Raw genomic sequence first — 17312 nt, 5'->3', positions numbered from 1 at the left:
TACAGTGGAACACAGGGCAGTGATTCAAACAATTCTAAAATTGCAACAATTGCTTTTTTTTAACAACCACGAAGACTAATCTTTCCAAAATTTTGGGTTAAAATTATTCAGCAATTTCTTAAGTAAAAATTAGAATTATAAAAAAATAAAAATTAAGATAAATGAATAATAAAAGCAACGCCAAGATTTGAGCTTTGGAAATTCAAAACTTTTTTTTATTTCTTGGGTTCTAAGAATGTAAATTTCTCATTCTCAGGAAAAATATCAGGTAACTGATAATCCAGTTTGCATCTAAAAAATTAAATTTTTAGTTCTAGGTTTGATCTCAGTATGTCGATTCTCCTGTTAATTGTATGAGAAAAACTTAATTGTTATTTTTATGCAGAATATTTAAAAAGCTAACAGCTTATTTTAAAATAATGTTTTTTCTCTCAAAGAGCATGTACATGAGCCAGTTTCCTTTAGAAAATTCATCATGAAGACATCTCTTCCCTTCAGCAGGTACATCTCGTGTACTTAGCCAGATTCAAACAAACCTTTCTCGAATAGCCATATCTCTGTAGCGTGCGCTGTCTCATTTCAAGTATTTTATTTGTAGAGGAATGTGGGTTAAGTTAACAATAAAGAATAATTACTGGATCTGTTTTTATACTATTTTTTACTCACAGAAAAAGCTTTTTACATTGTAATATTCACCAAGACACTGTAATCCTGTTTTTTGATTTTAATGTACTTCTGTATTATATCCTTAGAAAATCAATCAGTTAATTAGGAGATAATTTTAAATGACGTTTTATTAACACCTAATAACAACTTGTAGAAAAGAATGATAAAACAAAAAATGGAATTACTTTAATAGTTTTAAAGCTTGAGTTCAAACAATAACAGCTCACATCTGCAGCTCGCGTGCATTGAACTGAGTATTTTCTCTATATCATCGGTAAAGGGTGTTGCCGACGATATTCATTTGTTACAATCCCCCCCCTGGCTACAAAGACGTCTCTGTAAGTAGCCAGAGGAAGAATTGTGTGGTGTTAGTTCTTTTACACAGCATTCTTAGAAATGTTCTTTCTTTGTCTCCATTTCCAAGTGGAATGAGATTACTCAATGGTCTTGAGATCTCTGCAAAATTACGAATGTAGCGTCAATACCACCATCAAGTCTGTAGCAAATTCTATACTTGCTTCACATTCTTTGGTGAGGGAATTTGTTGAATGACTTTTACTATTGCAAGGTCTACTTTAATTCTAGAGCTTGTGATATAATGTCTGAGATATTTCACTTAAGAACAAGCAAAATGACATTTGTTTCGATTAGCATGAAGATTTCAAGAGTCAATCAAACACTAAGCTCAAGTCTTCGAGATGCTTCTCAAAAGTAGAAAAGACATCACAATAATAATATCGTCGAGATAAGTAAGAGTGCTGACTTTTAACCCATTCCGGAAAATATCCATCAACTTTTGGAAAGTGGCTGGTGCTGTCTTCAATCCAAAAGGCATCCTTGTGAATCTATAAGACTCCAATCTGATATACTAAGGCAGTTTTGCCTTTGTATATCAGTTAAGAGGATATATCTTAACTTGGTGATAACCTGATTTTAAGTCTATGGTAGACATATATCTAGTTTGCTTTACATTATGAAGAAATTCATCCATACAAGGCAATGGGTGTGGATCAGACTTAGTTACACAATTCAGTTTGCTGTAGACAATACATGATTGGTTTGATAATGAGTGCTTCCTTGTAACACAGACAAAAAGAGCTGCTTATAAAAATATGGTCCAAAAGTAACATTCAGGACGCTCTGTTGAGGAATATAAGAGATCTAGAAAACAGGAGAAGATCCACCGGCTTAAAAAAAGACTTTCTCGATGACCAATTTAAGAATGTTGAACATCTGAGGGGGTCCAATGAAAGCTGTGCTTTCTATAGTGAAATTCATTTAGGCCACAAAGATTTTAAGCCTAGAACTACTGCCTGTAGAGATAAAAACAATATCATCCTAAATGACAGAAAATAGGTATTCCACAGGTGGAATGAGCACTTTAGTAATTTGTTGAATGATCATACACGGGATGAGTCTTTAACCTACCCAAATACCTCTGTAAACACTGATAGTATCCCGCCACCATTTTTGGGAGAAGTAAGAGAAGGAATTAAAATGTTCAAAAATAACAAAGCCCCAGGCCCTGACTTAATTACTTCAGAGCTCATTAAAAGTGCTGCAGGTCAAAACATTGAGGAAAAACACCACCTCATCGAATGAGTTTGGATCCAAGAAGTTTTACCCGAAGATTGCAAACTGAGCATCATCTGTTCTATACATAAAAAATATGATGTGTACACCACATAACTTCCTTGTACAGAATATTAAATTATTAAATACTTGTACGGAATATTATTAATTATTAAATTATATGCATTTTTTTCTTGCATTTCATTTAAACTTATTGGATTGAATTAAATCTACTTCGCTAACAGCGCATAAACCACAATAGAATAAATGCATTCTTTAAAATTCACACTATTTGTTTATCATAGTGACACTCTGGTGCTAAGTTCACTTAACAGTATTATATTTCGTTCATATTATAACTCAGAATGCACAAAATTTATATCATTTAAAGAATATAATTATCTAATCGTTGCCACATGTTCTCTTCAAATACTATAATAAAGCTAGAACGATGTATAAAAGAAATTAAGCAAACGAAACAAAAAAGAAACAGTCTTTCACAGACAATTGAGTATTTCTCATTCAATTAATTCAGTTCTCACTTTGTGACAAGGCAAAAATACATAAAAACTCAAAATATCTGTATTAAAAATTACAAAGTAAATCTTAAACACTTATTTCCTCTCAAAAAAATTCCAGACTCGATTAAGCATGATTTAATTTGCAATAATAAATAAGGTGTTATCTTTGTTGTTGCGAAGCTAAGTTTCTCTAAATTGGAACAAATCCACTATCCTGCTGTTTCAAATGTAAACAAACAATGGCAGCCATCAAAAAAATTATTAGGCTTAGCGACACTTCAACAACTTTAAAATTGTTGATAATTCTAAAAATATTGCCTACAGATTTACTAAAGGCATAAAAACCTTAACCAGAAGATAAGAACAATATAATTCAATCATTTTTAAAGCAAAAAATGTACAATTTACAAACGTATAAGAGTAAAGAAACTGAGATCACTGAGCTGGGTAACAGAGTGGATATATATATAAGTATATTTATATACGTTTGGTGCAGCCGATTGCAACCAAAATACGAGGTACACATCTACATGTTATAGCAGTCCTATATACAAAATTTCAACGTTCTGAGGCTACTCGTTTTTGAGTTATGCGAGATACGTACATACGTTCGTACATACGTTATAATTTTTTTGGAGGAAAAGAGTATTTTCTTCTGTCCTTACATACAGATATCACGCAAATACATCGTTAAATTGCATTCAATAGCAGTCAAAATGGATATTTTCGTAAATATACTGCCTAAAACTTTTATATATGAAATATGCTGCCTGAAACTTTTCACGATTACAATACTTCCTTTTTACTTTGTTCAAGAAAGTAAATAGGAGACATTTTGGAATGTACGAACTACAGGGGAATCAGTCTCCTTTGTGTTTTCTACAAACTATTTTCCAATATATTTTTTAATAGACTTTTAACTTATACAGAAAATATTGTGGGTGATTACCAATGTGGTTTCCGCAAAGGAAAATCTACAGCAGAACAAATCTTTAGCATTAGGCAAATTTTGGAAAAACCTAATGAATGTTATTGCAACGCACCACCTTTTTGTTGATTTTAAGACTGCCTACGATTCAATAAACAGAAAATATTTAATTGAAGGTATGAGAGAATTTGCTATACCTGAAAAACTTATAAATTTGGTCACCATTACTCTTATTGAGAAAAAACTTAGGGTTAAAATCCATAATAATCTTTCTGAGCCTATTAATTTAAGTGGGCTCAGACAGGGTGATGCACTGGCTTGCTTGCTTTTTAACCTTGCCCTCCAAAAAATCATAAAAGACTCCAACATTAATACCTGTGGAACTATCTTTAAAAAATCTGTTCAGATTTTTGCGTTTGCTGACAATATTGACATAGTTGCACACAGTCCAAAGTTACTTAGAGAGGCTTTTACATCTCTAGAGGCTGCAGCCAGCAAAATGCATCTAGCAATCAACCAAAATAAAACTAAATACATGCCATGTGGTAATAACAGCAATCTCTGTTTTGAAATTGGGAATTACAAATTTGAAACTGTTAGCAAATTTAAATATTTAGGATGAGAGGTTAATACTCTCAATGATTTAATGCCCGAGATTCCTAGCAGTGTCACAGATGCTAACCGATGTTTTTTCGGTCTAAAAAAAAATACTTGAAGTCTAACTTCATTGGCAGAAAAACGAAGATTTTAATTTACAAAAGCTTAATCAGACCCATTATTACATACTCTGCCAAGACCTGGGCGATACAGAAAAAGCCAAAAGTATTATTTCTGTCTTTGAAAGAAAAATTTCGAGAAGTATTTTTGGTGGCATAAAATGTAACAATATCTGGAGAAGAAGAACTAACTCTGAACTCTATAAATGCTTTAAAGAAATAGATGTAGTAAAGTATATAAGGATTCAGAGAATGAAATGGATGGATGCTGTGCAGAATATTTTAAAGTTTAGAGCGCGAGTTCAAACGATAGCAGCTCACTTGCGTTGAACTAGGTATTTCGTCTATATCATCGGTAAAGGGAGTTGCCAACAATATTCATTTGTTGCACTTCTACTAAAAATCATCCCACAGTCATAAAGAAGAGAAGGAAGAAAAAAATTTTTTTAAATTAAAATTGCTCTGTCTGAAAAAAGAATGTTCAGTTGCATTTTACAATAATTTCAAATATGAATATCGTAAAACAAATTTTCCTGAGTATAGTAGGAAAAATAAAAGATCTAATTTATATTTTATTTTTATTACTTTTAATACACAAATGCAAAATTCTCATGAATTTACTCGAACATTTCTTTTCATGAAAAGCTCCTTCAGAGCTTTTTAAAGCAGTTTAAATAGGAAAATCTGACTCTTGTAAAATCCAGTTGTGGCTTTCAAAATTTCATGAATGTTAACATGCAGCTTCTACTGTTCTGAAGTATGGCCACCCTTACTATATATAATTAACACTTTTGCTGCCAGTCATGTGAAGTTGTATTGATAGTTCTTGCCCCGACATAGATTGTACCAATATGCTGAATTCTTGTAAGAAATTGATTTTAAAAAGGAATAATAAAAGATGATTATATGCATCATACTGATCACTACGCCTTTCATCAGGGAATTAATTGACTACATGCCAGTGCATGATTGGCACTGGACCTAAAATTATTTCCCAAATGCCACATTACTTGCTGGCATATGGTATTTAAAAAGAAGACAATACATAAAAATATGCATTATTTTTATATCAAACTATATCCCATGCACGCATAGATTTAAAAAAAAAAAAAAAATGCATTCAGAAAGAATTGAGCTGCAACCATGAAATTCAGCAATAGTATAGTGTTCGAATAGATAAACAAATGTTCGAAAGCTGGGATGAAAATAGCATTTTATTTACAAGTAGTAATACAAAGGGTGTAAAAAAACAGTTGGTGGTAATGCCACCCCTGGCAGCTATACAAGCTGATATCCGGTGGGCTTGGAGTTCATTAAATTGCCAAATGACCCTCCATGGTAGATTATGCTATAAATGGAGCAACTGGTCAGCACATTGAGATGTATTACTACACGGCTGAATTGGCCTGCCCAATAATTCATTGCTGAAGACTACATTTCTCTAGTTGGACACTGTCCAGCTTGAAAGAGAGCAGCTCTGTGGAAGACGACGACTTTTAATAGATGTAGAGATCTGAGCCCAGCATCACCTTGCCTTCTGCGAATTGAATCCCTGAAAGTTGGCAAATGGTGTTGAATCAATGATAGTATAACTGTTGATGTAGATGTGGTAGCCCTTCTAATTGCACAATCATCTCTCGCACTGGCATTTTTATTTCTTTGCTTTCTTTTATACATCATTTTAGATTTATTATAGTGTTTGAATAGAACATGTGGCAGAAATTAACTAATTTTTTAGATGATATAATTTTTGTGCATTTTGAGTTATAAAATGAAGGAGATATAATGCTGCTAAGCAAACCTAGCACCAAAGTGTCACTTTCATGAATAAATGTAGTGAATTTTAAAGAGTGCATTTATTTTGTTGTGGATTATGTGTTATTGATGACATAGATTTAATTCAGAATTCACTAACTGTTAATTCAACATGTTTAAATGGAATGCAGAAAAAAATGTGTATAATTTAATATACCGTGCAAGGAAGTGATGTGCTGTATACATCAGATTTGTTTGTGCAGTTTGTAAATTACCCAGTTGTTTAGGATTTCAGCCTTTACTATAATTTCTCATTTCTATTTTCTCATTGGAATACAAATCACTTAGATGGTTTTTTAGACTGAAGTTTTTAGAGTGTAAGATAGTGCGTTTCTGACCTCTGCTTGCTTGCTGCATTAGTTCCTGTCACTTCTGATAATTTGTAATTATTTGTCTTTGCATTTTCGCTGCGGACATTTGAATTTGTTATGACGATAGACTTACTGAACCAGCTGAAATTAAAATTAAATTGTGTAGTCTTTGATCACTAGTCCACATTTTTAGTTTGAATTTGACTCTTCTTGTTTAATTACATCCCCACAAGCTGTAATTGCTTTTGTTAGCATAAGAACATGCCTTATGTTCTAAGTCCTTTTTAAATAAGAGGCTTATTTAAACCTTTGTCTGACTTTGTAGTTGCTTTCAGACATTGTGATAATTTGCTTTGCATCTATCTGGGATTTTGGACTATTTAACTTTTACCAGATCAGGTAAACCCTCATAGATACATTGTGGAAAGGTTGACAAGTTAGGAGATAACGCATGTTGAAACTAGAGAGTACATTGGTTTGCGTACATTGGAGACAAATTTCTAATTGTTAAAAAAGCTGCTTAAAGAGGAGGAAATCGATATAAACTACCCAAAATGTCTGGTAAGGCTTCAAATTAAAAAGACTCGTAAATGTTTTGTTGTGTGTTGTTGCTATAAAACATGAATGCTTTGTAGCTTTTAATGTGTAACTGTCCTAATATTGTTTAAGAATCAATGTCATAAATTATATGCATTTTAAACAGTGAAATTTTATTAAATTGGGATTTTATATAGCTTTTTTAACAAATAGTGTAACAAAACAAGTATAATGTAATAATGGTCATGTAACTTCATAATGACTAAGGTTAGCTAACCACCTAATTTAATTATAACTAACTGCTTGCCCTTAAAAATTATCTCTGCATATTAAAGAGAGTTTTTGCCTTTTATTAACCACTTAAATTTTTTTTCAGTCGTATTATGACAAAAAATAAGCATATTTTTGATAAACATTTTTATGAAGAAATTCATTATATAAACCCAAATCAACACTTATAACTATTACAAGTGTTGAAGTTATTGATTTATGCTAATTTTTATTTTCATCGTAAAAAGCACATTTTTCCCTAAAGTTGGCTTTTTTCGAACAAGTAAGCAAACTGGAAAAAACATTTTACAAAAATAGATGTACGAATTTAAAAATGTTTTATTGTTATTACATTAATTTTCCTTTTAAAATTCAGTTTTTGCATGATAAATTTTAAAACAGGGAGACAAGCATATCCAACATCACAGTTAGGACAAAAATATCACATTTCTTTTCTCATCCGTTTTCCAAAATTGTTCCTTTTTGAGCAACACACAAAACATTGCCTTGTTGGTCTCAATTTTTTATCAATGGGGGCTCGTGGCTAAAATTAGTGGGGGTAGTATTAGTAGATGGGGGTGCTGTCCAAAAAAATTTAACCTTTGTTTTAAAATTGTGTAAAAGGAAACAAACATGTATAAGAAGAAAATTTATTTTGAAACTTCATGAAATCTTACAAGAAGAAAATTAAACATTTCTTAATTACTTTAACGAAAATTGTTACAGTTCAATCTTTGTCTAGTCATTTAAAAATGAAATCCATTCCTCTTGTTTTAACTTGTGCGAAAAGATTAATAATTTTCTCCTTGATCTCTGGATGATAATTGAGGAAATTTTTTTTTATTGAAATAAATGCAAGTGCATTTAGTCTTTCCGAATTCTTAGTGCTTCTTAGAAAAGTTTTTATTCTTTTCAATGTTGAAAAGCAGCGTTCTGCCTCTGATGTAGTCATGGAAACTCTCAAGAGAATTTTTATCAGTTTTGTAATTTCACTAAGAACATCATCTAGATTATTTTCAAAGATAAATTTCAGTAGCTCAATTAATTTGCAGTATTCATGGATATCAGACCTACAATAGAATACTTTTAATTCAGTTTCAAGCTTTTCTTTGCCAATCATTGGATATGCTTCAGTAGTCAGTACTATTTCTTCTGTAGAATGTTCATTCCTAAAACTAAGCATTTCTTGTTAAACAATTTAGCAGCTGCTACGTGTTTAATGGAAGAATATCTGTGCATTATATCAATACATAGTATAAAGTCACATATTTCCTTATCTTCTGCCATCAGTGTCTTTGAAAAATTCTTACAGTACTTTGAGCTTCTTAATTCTAAAATAGCACTTTTGAAAACTTTAAACACACTAATTTCTCTGGATTGCATTGAGTTGTATATTATGTCAACACGAGGAATCTGATAAAAAATCTCTAACCAAAACTTGAAATTATCATCATTTAGATATTGTAAAATTCCTGTTGCTTTTGCAATAGCTTGATCTGCATTTGATGTTGACTGAATTTCAGTAAGGCAATTTTTTAAAAAGTTGCAAATTTTCATGAACTCTGTTTATGGTCCGTATGATAAAGTTCCACCTTATGGAGGAATACCACACGCACAGAGTAAAAAGAAATCACGTTTTCAGCAACATGCCATAATTTCGGTACTGCAAGAGCGACAGTGCTCTTCTCTCTCCCCAGCTCGCGTGCTGCTTTCTGTGTGCGTATGCGCAGAACAGCCAAACACCACATTGCTGGAACTGTGAAGCACGCAGTTCCAAACAAAGGCTTTCGTACCTTTTTCACAAAGTGGGAGATGGCTACTGACATTAAGCTTAAGGATTATGTATTGTAAAAGTATAAAGAAAGAATTTAAGACTAAAGGGCACACTATATTAAATATTAAAAATAATAATAAGTGGAAATAGGGGTTGCTGCAGTTCCACAGTGCTTAGTACGAGCCGCCACTGAGTGAGAGTATCTCATTATCATTCATTTCTTCTTTTATTTTAGGTCCAAATTTAAAGGAAATAGTATTTCCAGCATCGCGCCTTTACTTGCATACATGAAATCAGTAAAACCTAACCTTGAAACCAGTTGTTTTGCAATTCTAACTCTATTGGATTACTAGCGCCATTTGTTAGAAACATTACACACTAAACAAGCTAGAAATTCGGGCAAATCAGTGTATTAGACTAGAAAAAAATGTTGCCCGTGCAGCGCTCTGGAAAATAAAAAAAGTGCCATTTCCAAGTGCCCAAATGCCATTCTGGCAAAACTGGGAAGTGGTTAATCCTTACTGCGGTCACAAGATAAATCACAAAAATGTAAAAATTAATGTAAAACTTATTCTTCGCATCTAGTGAAACTTAAAATAATATAAAACAACTTATCATCTCTGGTGCTTTAGTGGCTTATTGGAACCTTAAAGTATTAACTAGGTTACAACTCCTGGAACTTTACACGAAGTTACAATGCTAACTGCATTAGGCAGAACCCAACTAACTTTCAAAACTTGCCAACTATGCCTACATCAGGTCTTTCAGGTTTGTTCTTGCAGCGGCAGCGCCAAACAGGCGATACGGACTTAAAAACTGTACAGAAAAGTGCCAATTGGCGAAACAGTAAACCCGTTTGGCAAACCTACAGGCTGACGGAGAGAGAAGATTTTTCCCCGCAGTCAAGTGGAACTACTTCAACAAATGTGTGCGTCTCTGCTTCGCCGAAATATGTGATCTTGTGTACTCGCATCTGTACTGTGCTCTGAATTTCTTAAGCCATTATAATGTACCCGGCAACTGTTACTTTTCCTTATTAAATTTGATTATTAATTGTAACATGTCTATCTTAACTAAGATTTCGGCTTTCCTAGTTAATGTTAGGGATATTTTCGTATGCACGTGTTACTCACACGTACATCATTGGTGACCCATCAGGATCCCTAATGACTATCTGTCTCAATCTTTGTTTACAAACTAAAAATATGCCTTATTTTGATGCCAATGCTCTTCCTTATGACTGATAAAGGCTCAACCCTATTTATTTCCTCCTCATTTTATCGTACGGATTACACGTGGTTTATCACACTTAAGGAGGATTTACAGGTATGTGGTCAAATTTTTTTAATTATCTGTGATTGGTCTTAATTATGTTTTTGTGATATGTTTTGCTCTAAAATTATAGTTTTAATTTAATTATTGATTGTTTAAAATTGATCTTTGGGTAATATGTGTGCTCACACTTTGATTGAGATATTGAATGTCTTCATTATTTTATTCTAAATTGATACTGTTTTGATAAGGTATAGTGCAAAACATTAAGTTTATGATTTACGATATATTTATAATTGGCAACCATGCCAGGATCGGAAGGCCAAACCAATGAGGAATCGAATATGGCGGTTCAGGAGCCACAAATCTCACACGTGGCAGTTAAAATTCCCCCTTTATGGAAAAAAAATGTTAAACTTTGGTTTATTCAAGTTGAAAGTAACTTTGCTTTAGCGAAGATTAGTAGCGATAGTACAAAATACAACCACGTGGTTTCTTCGATAGACCCTGAAACTCTTTCCGCAGTATCAGATATTTTATTTAATCCCCCAGCGACGGCTAAATATGATGCCCTTAAAGCTAGGTTAATAGTAGAATTCTCAGATTCGGAAAGCGAGCAAATACGCAGACTTATTTCTGAATTGCATTTAGGGGACGACAAACCATCTCACTTATTGAGAAAAATGAGAGAATTAGGTGAAAACTGTATAACTGACGAATTTTTAAAATCATTATGGCTGCAAAGCTTACCTTCCGAGGTGCATGCCATTTTATCAATCAGTTCGGAATCCTTAGACAATTTGGCAAAAATGGCTGATAAGATAGCTGAAGTGCGCACGCCACCGAACAACAGCGTGTTCGCGGTCCAGGCAGCTTCGGCGAGTTCCCCCAGAAACCCTAACGATTCTGGTGCCCCCCTCGAGGAGCTTAAGGCCTTAAGGAGTGAAATCTCTGCCCTAAGTAAACAAGTCGAGCGACTCTCCCGCGGAAAAACGAGGAATAATTTCCCCCGGGATCAACATAACACAGCACGTAGTTTTTCGCGTGGGCATTCCCGAGAGCGTGTGAACAATTATTGTTATTTTCATTCGTGATTCGGTAATAATGCACGAAAATGTCGAGCACCTTGTTCCTTTTCTCAGAACACTACGGCCCAGGAAAACTAGCAGTAGCGGCTGTCGATCGAAATTCATCGGCAGTCGCGCATTCATGTCGTTTACATGTTTACGATAACAGATTAAATTTTAACTTTTTGATTGATTCGGGCTCCGATGTTTCATGTGTGACACCGACTTCTAAGTTTAAGAAAATGCATCCTGATTCGCTTCAATTATTTGCCGCGAATAATTCCAGAATTTCTACGTATGGAACAAAATTGTTAACTGTGAATTTAGGACTTAGACGAAACTTTTCGTGGAAGTTTTTAATCGCCGATGTACCAGTGCCTATAATAGGAGCCAACTTTTTAAGGCATTTTGATCTTTTAATCGATTTAAAACGAGGTAGGCTTATCGATAATACTACGAAATTAACTCGTATTGGTTCTCTTTCCGATTCTAAAAATTATTTTTCGGTAAAGTTAATATCTTGTGATTCACCATATCACAGAATCTTGAAAGATTTTCCGGACGTACTGAAGTTAAAATCCGATTCGGGTAGAGTAAAGCATAGTACGGTTCATTACATCGAAACAAACGGTCCTCCTGTGCACAGTAAACCGCGTAGGTTAAGCCCTAAGTTATACGAAGCAGTAAAAAAAGAATTTCAATTTATGATAGATCAAGGTATTTGTAGACCATCAAAATCAGCATGGTCATCACCTCTTCATGTAGTTTCTAAAAGTTCGGGCGACATACGGCCAGTAGGAGACTACCGAAAACTAAACGCGTGCACCGAACCCGACAGATACCCTATCCCGCATTTACAAGACTTTAATAATACGCTTAGCGGAAAGACAATTTTTTCAAAAATTGATATCGTTCGGGCATATCATCATATACCAGTCCATCCAGATCATATACCGAAAACTGCAGTTTGCACCCCATTTGGTCTTTTCGAATTTCCGTTTTTAAATTTCGGACTGTGCGGAGCAGCTCAAACCTTTCAAAGGTTTATGAACGAAATTCTTGGAGATCTAAAATTCGCCTACGTCTACTTAGATGATATTTTGATATTTAGTGATACGGAAGATGAGCATAAATCTCACCTACGTACTGTTTTTGAAAGATTAACTTCATATGGATTGACAATTAACGCTTCGAAATGTGTTTTCGGCGTTCCGGAAATATCTTTTTTAGGCCATATAAGCAATAAAGATGGTACCAAGCCTCTGACGAACAAAGTGGAACCGATACTTAACTACCCACTTCCTAAAACGGTAAAAGATTTGCAGAGATTTTTAGGATTTTTAAATTTTTACCATCGATTTTTACCCAACGTAGCCCAGAATCAAATACATTTAACTTCGTATTTAAAAGGGGCTAAGAAAAATGATAAGACAATCCTGAATTTGTCTGAGGAAGCGCGGAGTGAATTTCAAAAGTGCAAACAGCTAATCGCTAATGCTGTTCTTTTGGCACACCCGAAGAAAGATGCCCAGTTGGTTTTACAGGTTGATGCATCAGACTTCGCGATCGGTGGAACGCTATCACAAATAGTTGATAGAAATTTACAGCCTCTCGCATTTTTCTCACGAAAGCTTTCGCAGGCGGAAAGGAACTATAGTGCGTATGATCGAGAGCTATTGGCAGCTTATGCTGCTATTAGGCATTTTAAGCATATGTTGGAAGCACGGAACTTTTCTTTAATCACCGATCACAAACCGCTCACGTATGCATTCCAACAGCGTTTGGATAAGTGTTCACCTCGTCAGGCTAGGCAGTTAGACTTTATCTCACAATTCACCACTGAAATTCGCCATATAAAAGGTTCGGAGAATATCGCTGCCGACGTACTTTCACGTATAGAAGTAATAAGCATGCCTAACCCTATCGACTATGAGGAAATCGCTAAAATGCAAGAAATCGACACAGAATTACAAACATTGCTTAAAGAGTCAAAAGTTCTACATCTCAAAAAAGTTACCTTACCAAATTGTAGCTTACCGATATATTGCGATGTGTCAACAGGTAACGCCCGTCCTTACATTCCTCCAGCATTCCGGGAGAAAGTTTTTGACACCTTGCACAATTTGTCTCACCCCGGCATTCGCGCATCAACAAAGTTAGTATGTTCACGGTTTGTTTGGTCTTCCATCCGCAAAGATTGCGCGAAATGGGCACGGCAGTGCATACCGTGCCAGAAAGCAAAAGTAAGCAGGCATACTAGAACCCCGTTAGTGAAGTTTCCAGACCAATCACAGAGGTTTGATCACGTCCATCTTGACCTTGTCGGTCCCCTACCTCCTTCTCAAAATAATTATTACTGTCTAACTATGATAGATAGATTTACTAGATGGCCCGAAGCAGTACCATTACCAGACATAACAGCACGCACAGTAGCACAGGCTTTCTATGACCACTGGATTACTCGATTTGGTTGTCCGACTGTTATTACTACCGACCAAGGGCGACAGTTTGAAAGCGGCTTATTTCGAGCCCTTTCCCAATTATTGGGAATCAAGAGGATCAGGACGTCTCCGTACCACCCACAGGCGAATGGACTGATCGAGGAATTCCACCGTCCTTTGAAAGCTGCCTTAAAAGCGCACAATACCAGTGACTGGGTGGCTGCCCTTCCAATGCTGCTGATGGGTTTCCGCGCCGCTCTCAAAGAGGACATAGGAGCAACCACTTCTGAACTGGTGTATGGAAAGACTATCCGTCTCCCAGGAGAATTTTTCAATCCGACACCTCCGGATGCGTCCCCCAAACAGTTTGTGGAGGATTTAAAATCTCACTTTGCCAGTGTCCGCCCGACCACGACTTCTAGCCACGGCCAGCGAACATGTTTCATTCATCCACGCCTTCACAAGTCCACATATGTGTTTGTTCGACACGACGGAGTTAGAAAACCACTTATGATGACCACTAAACTCCTTATGATGGACCATTTAAGGTGCTAGAAAGACGAGATAAAACATTTGATCTCGAAATAAAAGGGACTAAGCAAACGATCTCCATAGATAGACTGAAACCCGCTTTTGTAACCATGGACTCTTCTCAAGTTGCTTCCAAGAGTGTGAAAAAAACTTCGGACAATTGTATCACCCGTTCTGGACGATTAATCCGACCCCCGCATCGGTATGTCACATTTCGTTGACACTGCGGAGGGAGTATGCAGCGGCAGCGCCAAACAGGCGATACGGACTTAAAAACTGTACAGAAAAGCGCCAATTGGCGAAACAGTAAACCCGTTTGGCAAACCTACAGACTGACGGAGAGAGAAGATTTTTCCCCGCAGTCAAGTGGAACTACTTCAACAAATGTGTGCGTCTCTGCTTCGCCGAAATATGTGATCTTGTGTACTCGCATCTGTACTGTGCTCTGAATTTCTTAAGCCATTATAATGTACCCGGCAACTGTTACTTTTCCTTATTAAATTTGATTATTAATTGTAACATGTCTATCTTAACTAAGATTTCGGCTTTCCTAGTTAATGTTAGGGATATTTTCGTATGCACGTGTTACTCACACGTACATCATTCTAATTAGTAGGTCTCACTCCAGGCAAGCGGCAGCGGTGACAACAGCCAGTCTTTTGTAATGAATCATGCTGATTATGATTTTACTTCTCATTTTAACCTGTGCTGCTTAACATGAAAATCTATGTGCTATTTACTAAACCTGTAGACTGAGCAAGTATGTGACAAAAATATGTTTTTTTACTATTTTGTGTACGTCTGTGCTTGTATAATTTGAAGCTTTGATATACTGTTTTTATTTATGAATGAAAAACTGAAAGTACGTACCTTTATTTGATATTATCTTTAGTATGTATCTTTATTTGATATTATCTTTAATTAAGCCTAAGCACACTTGAAATGAAACTACTTGGTTACACTTATTCTTAAAAAAAGGTAAATATTTTTAAATTCTGGACATATACTAAAATCAGAGTTTGACTTATTTGACAAAAAGCTAAATATTAATTCAAAAAAGACTTATTACACTTTTTACCCTAACATTTATATTTTTGATATATTCTAAATTTTGATTTGCCATTGGTTATAAAAGAAATTGTTAAGATAAGTAATGCATGCAGTTTTAATACGACAAGCATTTACAAGACTGATAAAGACTGTTTGTTTGCCATTAATTTTCAATGAAGAGGCTTGATATGTCTGAAGAAAAATTGCATAATTTTCAAATTGTTTCTGAAGAACCTCCCATTTGTCTTCAAAATGCTGTGCATTTTACGTTTCAGTTGACTTTAAAAAATTGTTTAACTTCAGAAAAGCTCAATTCACTTTTTACACAATATTAATTTAATTAAGATTTCTAAATAAAGATTTTATAAAATGCCTTTGTAATTCATGACATAACCATTTAAAGAATATCTCAGTTTGCATTATTACATTGGCAGCAGCATGAATATTCATTTTTCTTTTCGTCCGACGGCGCTTGAATTAGCGATCTGTTTCATCAATCCAATAATAATAAAAAAGAAAATACATTTTTTTAAATATTTACGAAGGATCCACGATGAAGACCTGAAAAGTACTCAGTATGCCACAAACAGAGCAAAGAGAGTAACAGCATATTGCAATAATTGTAAGGGCAAGCTGGCACTTTGTTTAGCTTGCTTTAAAAAATTGCATACAAAAAATTAATAATTATATTTAACTTTTAAGTTGTTTTGTATTGAATGTTTGATTATAATGTTGAAATGTTAATGTATGCTGTTGAATAATTAAAATAAAAATTTGTACTATATATATTATATATACAAGCGTGAACCATTGGTGAGTCATGCCGGGCACGGAACAATCAAGCATGACCCACTGGTGGGCCATGCTGCCCCACAAAACAATTATGACCCACCAGTGGGTCAGGCTAGCGTCACCGTGTTAATATATTTTATAATTTGTATAGGAAGGCAAAAATTAGAGTTTTTATGAATTATTCTACTTAAATATTCCCATTTCTCATTATGTAAGATCATATTGTTTGTATTGCAGGACGTGGACTGTTGTATTGTGGACATGGACATAGTTCTTATGGACTGTTTTAAAAATATGTCAATTTTTTGTTACATATATTGGGATTTTCATATAATTTAATATAGCTTGTAAAAGTTCAGTTAGATTAGAAGATATACATTTAAGAACTTATGATACTTTCCAAAAGCATTGTAAAAAACTGTTAGTTTCATAAATCTCCTTTAATGCCTCTGGTGGTGTGGGAGGTTGAATTTCTCATTTTTCTAGTACAGATGATTTTCTAGTTTAATCTGCAGCTAAAGTGTCAAGCGTCTGCAGCTTGAACAGTGAGCCACTATAAATCGAATCACTCGGTGTAGAATTTAAAAGCGGTTCGGTAAAAGTTACACTCATTGTATAGTAAGGTTCAGGTTTAGTATCGAAAAAAGTGAAAAATGTATGAGCATTTTCCAATTTTGAATTCCTAATTCCATTATTACTAATGAATCAAGTTAATTTTATACACATTTCGGGACATGTATTATCTTCTATTCTAATTGAGCTATGCTAAATTTGCTGTATGTTAGTGGTCTCATGCTGTGATTCACTTAAGCGAATAAAATCTAATTTTTGTTATTGATTTTATGATCACTTAAAGAGATGCTTGAGCAAAAAAATATCATGAGAAAGACTAATCATATTCTCTCCCCCCCCCAAAAAAAAATCCTTAGTACCTCTTAAAGCTAACATTCCGAATTTAATGCATCACATTATTGAAAAGCATTTAAAATTGGGTAGTAGCATCATAAAGCACTGGAGGAAAGAATGTCATGAGAGGAACTTTCTAAAGG

At 34.5% G+C, this 17312-nt stretch overlaps 1 protein-coding gene across 3 annotated transcripts in view; it reads left to right on the top strand.

Annotated features, from left to right (window-relative positions):
- Positions 1 to 17101, top strand: part of LOC118193414 (cyclin-Q-like) — a 75288-nt gene extending 58187 nt beyond the window's left edge. The window contains exon 7 of one of the 3 annotated variants that reach the window (XM_035364494.2): positions 16501 to 17101. The gene's annotated coding sequence lies outside the window, so the exon portion shown is untranslated. Of the gene's footprint in view, positions 1 to 437; positions 640 to 15037; positions 15062 to 16500 lie in introns of those variants that run through there. The other 2 variants (XM_085824956.1, XM_035364495.2) reach the window with 2 other exon arrangements.
- Positions 17102 to 17312: the final 211 nt, after the last annotated feature.

This window comes from Stegodyphus dumicola, chromosome 10, assembly GCF_044657685.1.
Source record: "Stegodyphus dumicola isolate Sdum_Otavi_A_Nest chromosome 10, ASM4465768v1".
NCBI classification, from domain to species: Eukaryota; Metazoa; Arthropoda; class Arachnida; order Araneae; family Eresidae; genus Stegodyphus; species Stegodyphus dumicola.
This window is presented reverse-complemented; position numbering and strand designations above follow the sequence as displayed.